This window comes from Acartia tonsa, chromosome 13, assembly GCF_053477335.1.
Source record: "Acartia tonsa isolate MP-2025a chromosome 13, ASM5347733v1, whole genome shotgun sequence".
NCBI lineage: Eukaryota > Metazoa > Arthropoda > Copepoda > Calanoida > Acartiidae > Acartia > Acartia tonsa.
Window position 1 is genome coordinate 5,899,179 of NC_137272.1, and position 9,713 is coordinate 5,908,891.

Below are 9,713 nucleotides of genomic sequence, written 5' to 3' on the forward strand. Positions count from 1 at the left end.
CTGTAAGAAGCTACACTGTAAAGAAATCATACCAGTAGAAGCTGCAGACAAATAAAAACACACATAAAGGGGCATCCTGTTACTTGTATACAAGAATTGAGTATTGCTAAGAGTTAATTTTGTTTTTCTTTTCTTTTCCTGGAATGTTAACTTTCTAAATAAAACTACTTATAGACACAGACAGGGTTGGCAACAATCCAGGCTTTTCTATAAAAGTTTGCTGACAATTGAAAAGTCTGGTTAAATCATGGAAAAAACCTGAATTTTCAAAAAAAGGGTTAAATTTTAAAGTTGTAAAGTTAAAGTTTTTGATATGTTTTATTTTATAAAGGTGTAAATTTTTGTGGGGTCTTAAAAAAATTTAACATATGGCTTTTTTTAGATAGATAATAATACATCCGCTTTATAAGAACCAACATCATAAATTATTATTGATTTGTGAGCTTCGCCTTTTCAGGTCGTCATCCTCATTTTGGTAAAATCTTGACCAGCAAATCTACTCTAGAATTCTCACCTCTCCCAGCAGCCAAACGAGGTCTTCCATTTGTCCAACGCTGTCATTAAATCCTGTTGGGGGTAAAGCTATATTTATTTAAAGACTAGCGGCTCCTCCCCTAGCATCAAATGGAACTGTGTTCAAAGGGGGGAGAAGTGAGCTGAAAAATATCATAAAATCAAAGACTTAAACTTGTCAAATAAATAGCCTTAAACCCAGGGAGTATGGGAAGGGACAATTAATTCATTTTAAGAGTTTTCGCTTAATTATTGTGAGAACCAGCCGAAATAATTTTATTCCATATACATTTATATCCTAATAATTGAATATTCAATCCATTGTCCCCTCCCTTTCTCCCTGCCTCAAACCAATTAAGGGACCTATGAGAAGTTTACCTAAAGAGGTTCAATGATTAGTAAGATAAATAAAACTACTTTTTAAAAAAGGATCCACAATTAAGTTCATTATGACGAGTTAAATAGAACAATTATTGTTATTTAGACAAAGTAAATAGAGGCACTCATAGTCTTAGAAAGTTGAGGGTAGATTAATTTTTCCATCATTGCCCTATTCTTAAATCCAATTGTAGAATATTTCTTTAAATGTATCTTTCCTGGTGTATCAACTACAGTTATACCAGGACTTCCAGATAATCCTAGGTTTAGATAGATAGTTCATAAGATAGATATTTAGATAGATAGATGGTTAATGAGAGATATAGATAGATAGTTAGATAGATAGATAGATTGTTAATGAGAGAGATAGATAGATAGATATTCCTCTCCTGGAGTATCAACTACAGTTATTCCAGGACTTCTAGATAATCCTAGGTTTAGATAGATAGACACTGATAGTTAATAAGATAGATAGAAAGATATTCCTCGCCTGGAGTATCAACTACAGTTATACCAGGACTTCCAGATAATCCTAGGTTTAGATAGATAGATAGTTAGTAAGATAGATAGATAGATAGATGGGGATAGATATTCCTCTCCTGGAGTATCAACTACAGTTATACCTGGACCTCCAGATAACCCTAGGTTTAGGTAGATAGATAATAAGATCGATAGATTGTTCATAAGATAGATAGATAGATATTTAGATAAATAGATTGTAAATAGGAAAAAATGATTTGTTAACTGATAGATACACAAATAGATAGAATGATAGATGGGTTGTTAAATAGAAGGAAAAATAAATAAATAGATTATTAATTAGAAAGGTAGATAGATACATAAAGAGAATGAGAGATAGGCAGACAAATAAAAAGACAGACAGGAAGATAAAAGGATAACTTTATAATTACATGCTTATATATAGATTTAAAGGCTTATAATAAAAAAAAAGAAATCCAAAATTTTACTAAAATAATATATAAAATTTTTAAATATTAAATTACCTATCCAAGAACCACTAGCATATGAACTGTTTAAGGTACCAGCCTAGAAAAGGAGAAACATTTACAATAAATATAAAAAATCCAATCCCTTTATTTAAAGGATAGGAAAGAAAACAGAGTAGGAACAATCAGACCACATTATTAGTTAGAATGTATACAGATTTTGGTATGAAAAAGCAGGTATTTTTTATTTTATCTAAACTGCGAACCAAAAAAATAGGCAAATCTGAATTTGCAGAATAGCAGCTTTAATATTTATTTAGGATGATTTTACTGTAAATATAAAATGTAGATGCATCTTTTGGTTACAAGCTTCCACCATTAATTTTTTATTAATCAGCACCAATGAAGCACAAGATCTCAAAAACAGCATTTTGGGTAAAAACTGGTGAACCAAAAAGATATGCAAATCCAAAACAAATCAATTGAAAAACGATTTGTTTTGCACTTTTCTCCTCTTTTAAAGATTGATTCTGATAAATGAACAATTTTTTAAAGGGATTTATGCATTAATTATTATGAAATGTAGTATAAGGTAGAAATTAATGATTTTTAAAATAAGAAATACTAGAAAAAAGAAATTTTACCCCTATCACTTTAGAGGACAGACCTCCAGTCTTATGGATGAAGCTAAATACATGTGAAATATAAAAATTACTCCCAAAAGTATACAAAAATGATTTTAAATGTGCTAAAAAAAATCCATATTAAAATTTTGTTTTTAAGGATGATGGCCTTTAATTTTTATATTCATAGCAGCCCCCAGCCAAGCAGTATTAAAAAGAAAAAAATTGCAATTTTATTTACTCCAATTCATAAGGTAAATACTGTCGTTTTTAGAAGATGTTTATATTTCTTGTCCGGAGGCTCCATTGGAGAATGCTATGACTACAAAAAATGGTACATAGGTTGATAGACAAGTTGTTGTAATGGGCATGTACTTAGATAACATTTGGCTCACCATCATCACCAATTAGAGCATCTAAAAGGTCATCATTCACAAAATCAAGATTTTAAAATGTTTTTTTTAACACATGAAAAAAGCATTTTTGTATACTTTTCAGGTAATTTTAAACTGGAGGTCAGCAGCTGACCTATAAAGTGATAGGGGTCGAATTTCTTTTTTTCTAATATTTCTACCTTATACTATATTTCATCATAATTAATGCATAAATCCCTGAAAAAATTGTTAATTTATCAGAATAAATCTTTAAAAGAGAAGAAAGGTGCAAAAAAATCGGTTTTCAATTTATTTGTTTTAGATTTGCATATCTTTTGGTTCACCAGTTTTTACCCAAAATGCTGTTTTTGGAATCATGTGCTTAATTGGTGCTGATTAATAAAAAAAATAACAATGGAAACTTGTAACAAAAAGATGCATCTACATTTTATATTTACAGTAAATTCGTCCCAAATGAATAATGAAGCTGCCATTCTGAAAATTCGGATTTGCCTATTTTTTTGGTTTGCAGTTTATATTATAAGTAAGTTATAAATAGTTGAATTTCGCAAAAAACGATTTGCTTTGGGAAAATATTTTGTCTGGAATTCCTTTAAGTAGTATGAATAATTATTGTTTCTGATTGGCATATAACAGATCAAAAGTAAATATAAATATAAGATAACTAACTGTCCCCTTTCTCCAAAGACATTTTTTGTCTGCAAGCAAATTGTTTTCTGCTACTTTGCTGTATTAATATTCCTGACACTAATGGTTGATTTTGAAGACCCAATTAAGAGTCTACTACACAAGGTCCTTTGGGTGGGAACATAGTTATTTAACCCCTTCCCCTACTAGTGTTTTATTCTACTGGCCATCTATATTAATAAATCTTTTATATACACATTTTTTTTGATGAAATTTTAAAGATCACGATTGAGAAAAAATGCCATTTTAATTATATGTTTTTCATGTAATAAAAAAAAACTGAAAAAAGCACAGTTTTACTGAACCTTACCTCGTAAGGGTAGGATTCTCACATTCGATTTTTAAGTACTCTTTTAGAGAATCAAGAGCATTATCCGCTTGTAATGGGATGCGTTACTCTGACAACCAAGGATATTAGGTTAAGCAACATCCAATAGACAACCAACCCTTTGCTTCCACGACCTTTGTCTGTGCATGGTGAAGAGTTAAAACTGTTTATAGGCCAAGACATTAACTATTGACTTTAACTGTTGATGTCGCGCATCTGACATAGCAGCAATAGGAATAATTTTAACGAATCTAGTTATGACACGATGTTAAGCTGAGATTTAACCATATCACCTCCCCGACAACAAGCGGATGCGCTACACGTTGAGCCACCGTCATGGGTCAAATCTATAGACATACATTTGATCTCAATTGAAAAAAATGACATTTTTATCATATGTTTTTCCTGTACTCAAAATCTAAGAAAAAGCACAGCTACTCTAGAATTGTACCTGTACCCCATGTCCAACTGGGAAGGGCAGAGGATCATTGACAGTAACATCCCATCCAAGAAACTGTTTGCCAGTGAAGATTTTCCAGCCCCCTTTACGATACTATGTCAATCTTTTTTGTTGTAAGAGTAAATGAAGGAATTAAGAATTTTCAAAAATAGATGCCATCTCCAATAATGATGAACAAAATTAATAAGTATAAGGATTAAAATTATATGTTGTAAAGTTTAGACACTGCTACTTTGAACAAATATTTGATAAAGGTAAGGTTTTTAAGCCCTCAAATGATAACAAAACCTTGTGTACCAGTGTAATTTACACAAAATTTTCGGGTATCCAAGATTTTTCCCCCCCACCCAAAAAAAGTTTAACTCTAGGGTAAAGTTTTTAAAGAGATGGTTGGAGTAAACACCCCCTTACCACCCCTTGGACCTCCATATATCTGCCGTCTCCCTCTGTAATTTACATAGTCCAATGTCAACTCCCTCCGTGTGGAAATTACTCATTTGGAAGCATTTTTACTTTATTTCGGGTAACCAAGATTTTCCCCCCAACCCTAAAAAAGTTTAACTCTAGGGTAAAGTTTTTTAAGGGGGTTGGGGTAAACACCCCCTTACACCCTTTGGACGTCCTTATATCTACCCCCTTCTTCTGAATACCTGTGCACCAAGAATAACCAGCTTTGTTGGAAATGTACATCCTCCTTCTAAATATCAACGGTTAGCTCACACTTCATGTACACATAATTGTAGAATTGCTTTGTCAAAATATTACATGTAAATTTATCACAGGAACAAAATTATCAAATTAAAAAAAAAGTTTACTATAGTCCATATTTTTTTATATTGTTTCCCGATATTTATACACTATATACATATCAATATTAATTTTAATAATGGGTAGGGTAAAAAGATACCTAGTGTAGCTTTTAAATGATTGAATTACAATTATTTGCAATATGTACCTATTGCTATATTTTTCAAGCTATTCCCTATTTTTAGAATTTTTTTATGAATAATTTAATTTGTGGATTTCAAAGTTTGCTAATCTTATGTTAAGTCAAATAAGTTATAAATAATAATATATTGTTACCTTTAATGACAGTGCCATTAAAATAACGTTCCTCTCCTACAAATAAAAAATAATGAAACATTTATAAATATTTAGCAAATCTTAATCTGCTTTTAATCAAGAAATTTTGTTGCTCCATCGCTCTAAGGTTCATATGAATGGTGACTTTTTATCCAGGGATCTTATGGTACAAGACAAAGTACTATGAGATTATATAAATCCTTTATTGACGAATAACAAAATTCCTACTTCTGTAGATTGGTTGGAAAGTTTTGACACTATATGTTTGTAAAAAACAATTAAATAAAGATTAAATAAAAGTTTTTGAGACAACAAATAAGATACCGTGATTACAAAATCTACCAGTGTAATTTACAGTCCAATATCCTCTTTTACCTGCCATATACCTTTATGATTAGGATCCTATGAAAAGTTACTATATTTAAAGTTGCCTGTCTAAACGTTTATTTATTCTAAGGTGGAATTCCCATTTATAGAATTTTGAATTTTCCAGTATGGCTTCGAAACCAATATCATAAAATTAATACCAGTTATGTTAGCCTGGAACTTTGGCCCTTGGGCCTAACAAAACTTGTTTTAATCTTATAATTTTTACTTTAATATCCGTGGAAAGCTGTCTACATTACTATGCGATAAATTATAATATATTAGAAACAAAGGAAGTTTATATCAAAAATTTATTTTCACACAATAAGATTATTTGATAAATACATATATTAAAGTACTTTAACCTATCATTTTAACTAACCAACTTAGCTAAACATCTTAAATAACCATCTCAACTAATCATCTAAACTAACTATCTTAACTAAACATCTTAACTAAACATCTTAACTAACCATCTTAACTAACCATCTTAACTAAACATCTTAACTAAACAACTTAACTAAACATCTTAACTAACCATCTTAACTAACCATCTTAACTAACCAACTTAACTAACCATCTAAACTAACCATGTTAACTAAACATCTTAACTAAACATCTTAACTAACCATCTTAACTAAACATCTTAACTAATCATCTTAACTAACCTTACTAACCATATAAACCTACCCTAAACTACTTATCATCTAGAAAAAATAATTTTAAAAATATATATAATTAAAGACATTAATAAAAACATGAATACATATAATACATTAAGATATAGAATCAGAAAATGAGAAAAGTATAAATAATTTCACAGACACGTATGGGCCCTCAGATGTCAAAACTTTATTTTAGTGTTTGGCCAAAATGACTTAGCAATTGTATCTGTAAGTACGTCTAATAACATCCTTTGCTATTTTTAAAATCCTAGAAAATTTTTTTTGCAAGAAAATTGCATAAATTCGCAACCTTTTTTAGAACCACTACATAACTCGAGTTTTAAAACTTTTTATATAAAATCCTTTTTACAAAAAATATCAATAATTACTTAAAATTAAACCTGAAAGAAAAAAAATCTCATTACACGTGTTAATTTGCATGTTTTAGGTCTTTTTTTGAGGAAAGTATAACTTCCACATTTTTGACAATAATATATTTTTTTAACATTTCAAAGTAAAATATAATAAAACTTAAACGATTTTTCTTGAATTATCAGTTGAAAATTTCATCAAACATGCAATTTAAGTGATGAAAATTTAATAAAATCATTTTTAGAATGTTTAGAATTACCAATTTTCTACATTTAAAACAAAATGTTAACATAATTTAAAAACATTTTAACATATAACTTCAAAAATCATTAACATTTTATAAAAAGATGTTTCAAAAAATAAATCATTAAAAGGTATTAAAATGCATTTGAAATTACTTAAAATTAAAACGAGAACATCTTTTTACACTGTATTCTATGTAATAGAGTTTAAATGACATGATTAGTGAATGAAATATTTCCTAAACTCATTAAGCCTTTTTGTGACTATATTAAAAATAATTTATTTTGTTTTATATTGCTTTTTTATTCAAATATTTGACAAAATTTTCCCTACGTCAATAAAATAAAGTCAGTTTTTTACTGTTTCCAGGTTTTTCTTTATAATTATAACAATTAAATATAATATAAATCTTCATTATCTTTTATTTGAATTATCATACACATTAAAATGTAAAGTATAAGCTAGAATAGCACTTTTTTCAACGAATATTTTAATGACATTATATCAAAATAATTCCTCTTAAATATCACACAACATATGATTGGGAAGTATAGCCATTTCTTGGAGGTATAATATTTACAAAAATACCATTAATTCTGTTTTTATCAGAAGTTAAAAAAATTGAACAATTCTAAAACAATGGTTGGCTGTCTAGATATTGAGTACACTAAGATTACGTCTCTGTTCTATTAAAATAACGTTGCAAAAAGAGGGGTTCTGAAAGTAATCTACCTAATTTTTTTTAAAGAACCAACAAGTACTGTCAGTATCTTTTTTCTTGTAATCTAGCAGACAATCAAATCATAACACAATTTTCATGATAAAATATTCAGGTTTCTACTTCACATTTTAAAAAATATACTGATCAATAAAATGTTCAAAATTTTACTTTGTACTAATTGACAAAATATGTTGTAATTCTTATTTTAAAGTTACATTTTTATCCCTGACAAAATCATAGACGACTTTTAAAGGCATCTTATCTAAACTTTTTGAAGAAAAACTTAAAAACGTTAATTAAGTATGAAAACTATTTTCTTCGATTTTTCTGAAGTTATTATCGCATTCTATGGGTTTTTTATTATCATTTACTTATATCGAAAGTGCCAAACATTGTACCCTAACTTATTCATTTAATAAAAAACCAGCCGTGCAGACTTTATAATTATTATGATAACATTTTTTTTAGTTTTAGCCAAAAGTTTTCTAACTACAAATTCAATTGCAAAAAAATATTCATAATCTAAAACATTAATTAACACAGATATTTAATTACTTTAACAGAGAGCATTAAAAAAATGAGTACATTATAAATAATTTCACAAACTTGATATTAAGACATTTATTTAGTCCCAGCCAAAAGTTTTTTGAAGCAGACTGTGAATCTTATCACAAAAAAATATTCATAATTCAAAATAATAATTAACAGACACATTTAATTACATTAACATAGAGCCAAAAAAGGGGGGTACATCATAAATAATTGCATAAACTTGGTACCAATTTGATATCATTTGTATTTAAAGTCAAAAGTTTTTGAAGCTGACTACAAATCTTTAAAAAAAAACATACATAATTCGCAACATTAATGAACACAGATAATTAAGAACATTAACAAATTATAGAAATTAGATAATGAGAACATTATAAATAATATCATAGACTTGATATCGACACAGTTATCAGTTTAAGCCAAAAGTTTTTCTAACTGAAACAGATATCTAGGAACATTAACATATTATACAGAAATTTAAAAATAAAAACATTATAAATAATTCATAGAAGACAGTTTTAAACATTAATTAGAACACGCATAACTAGAACTACATTATAAACACATACAATGTATAAAAGAAATTGTTATGGGCAAAATTTAATTTTAACTAAAAGTTTACCCTTACCTACCAACCTAACCTATTCAACCTACAAATCTTTACCTCAAATAATCTAACATAATACCTAACATATTTTTTTATTTATAAAAAAATATAATTTTTGTTGATTTTAGAAAATTAATTAACCCATTAGTGACGAACCGGGGTATTAAAACCCGGTTCCGAAAAATGGAAAAAAAAACGGTTTCCAGTCTTCAAATTTCATCATCCTTTTGTGAGCCTCCCCTTTACTCCGTTCTTTATCTATTGTTTCTGGAGAGAAGTCTCAGATATGGATCTATGATATGGATAATATGGATCAACCGCGAAAAAAAAGGTGCTTTAGAAAAACGTTAATAACTTTTTTTTTATAGTTAAGTTGCTGATTTTTTTTGTGAAATCTAATGTTTATTGACAAGTACATCTATTTGTGAATTCGTTTTATTCAAATTATTATTTTTTATATAATTTTTTTATCATTTTTTTACGCCCTATTAGGACCCGGTTCGGCATGGCCATAAATACCCGACAGTTTTAAAACCCGGCTCGGTTTTGGTTTTATTACCCGGTTTTAACTTTTCAACCATTAAATATTTTTTTATGATTTATTATTCTTGAGCCACCCTAATCAGTATACCCTAGTAATCTCTATATGTGTCCTCCAATAGTCTTATGCTTTTTTTCTGATATGTATCATCCAATTTTTATATGTTCTTTTTTTTGTGTATGTCAGGTTTTAAAACTTTGACAAATGGGCTTTTTTACCCGGTTACGGCGGC

The 9,713-nt window shown here is 28.5% G+C and overlaps 1 long non-coding RNA gene across 1 annotated transcript; it reads right to left on the reverse strand.

The window, feature by feature from the left end:
• Positions 1 to 496: 496 nt before the first annotated feature.
• Positions 497 to 5,024, reverse strand: LOC145304432 (uncharacterized). The gene is made up of 5 exons (XR_013874082.1): positions 4,982 to 5,024; positions 4,323 to 4,414; positions 1,896 to 1,938; positions 1,382 to 1,423; positions 497 to 567 (listed from the first exon to the last, which is right to left on the reverse strand). It is a non-coding gene; the product is annotated as an uncharacterized LOC145304432 (long non-coding RNA).
• Between the last annotated feature and the right edge of the window lie 4,689 nt (positions 5,025 to 9,713).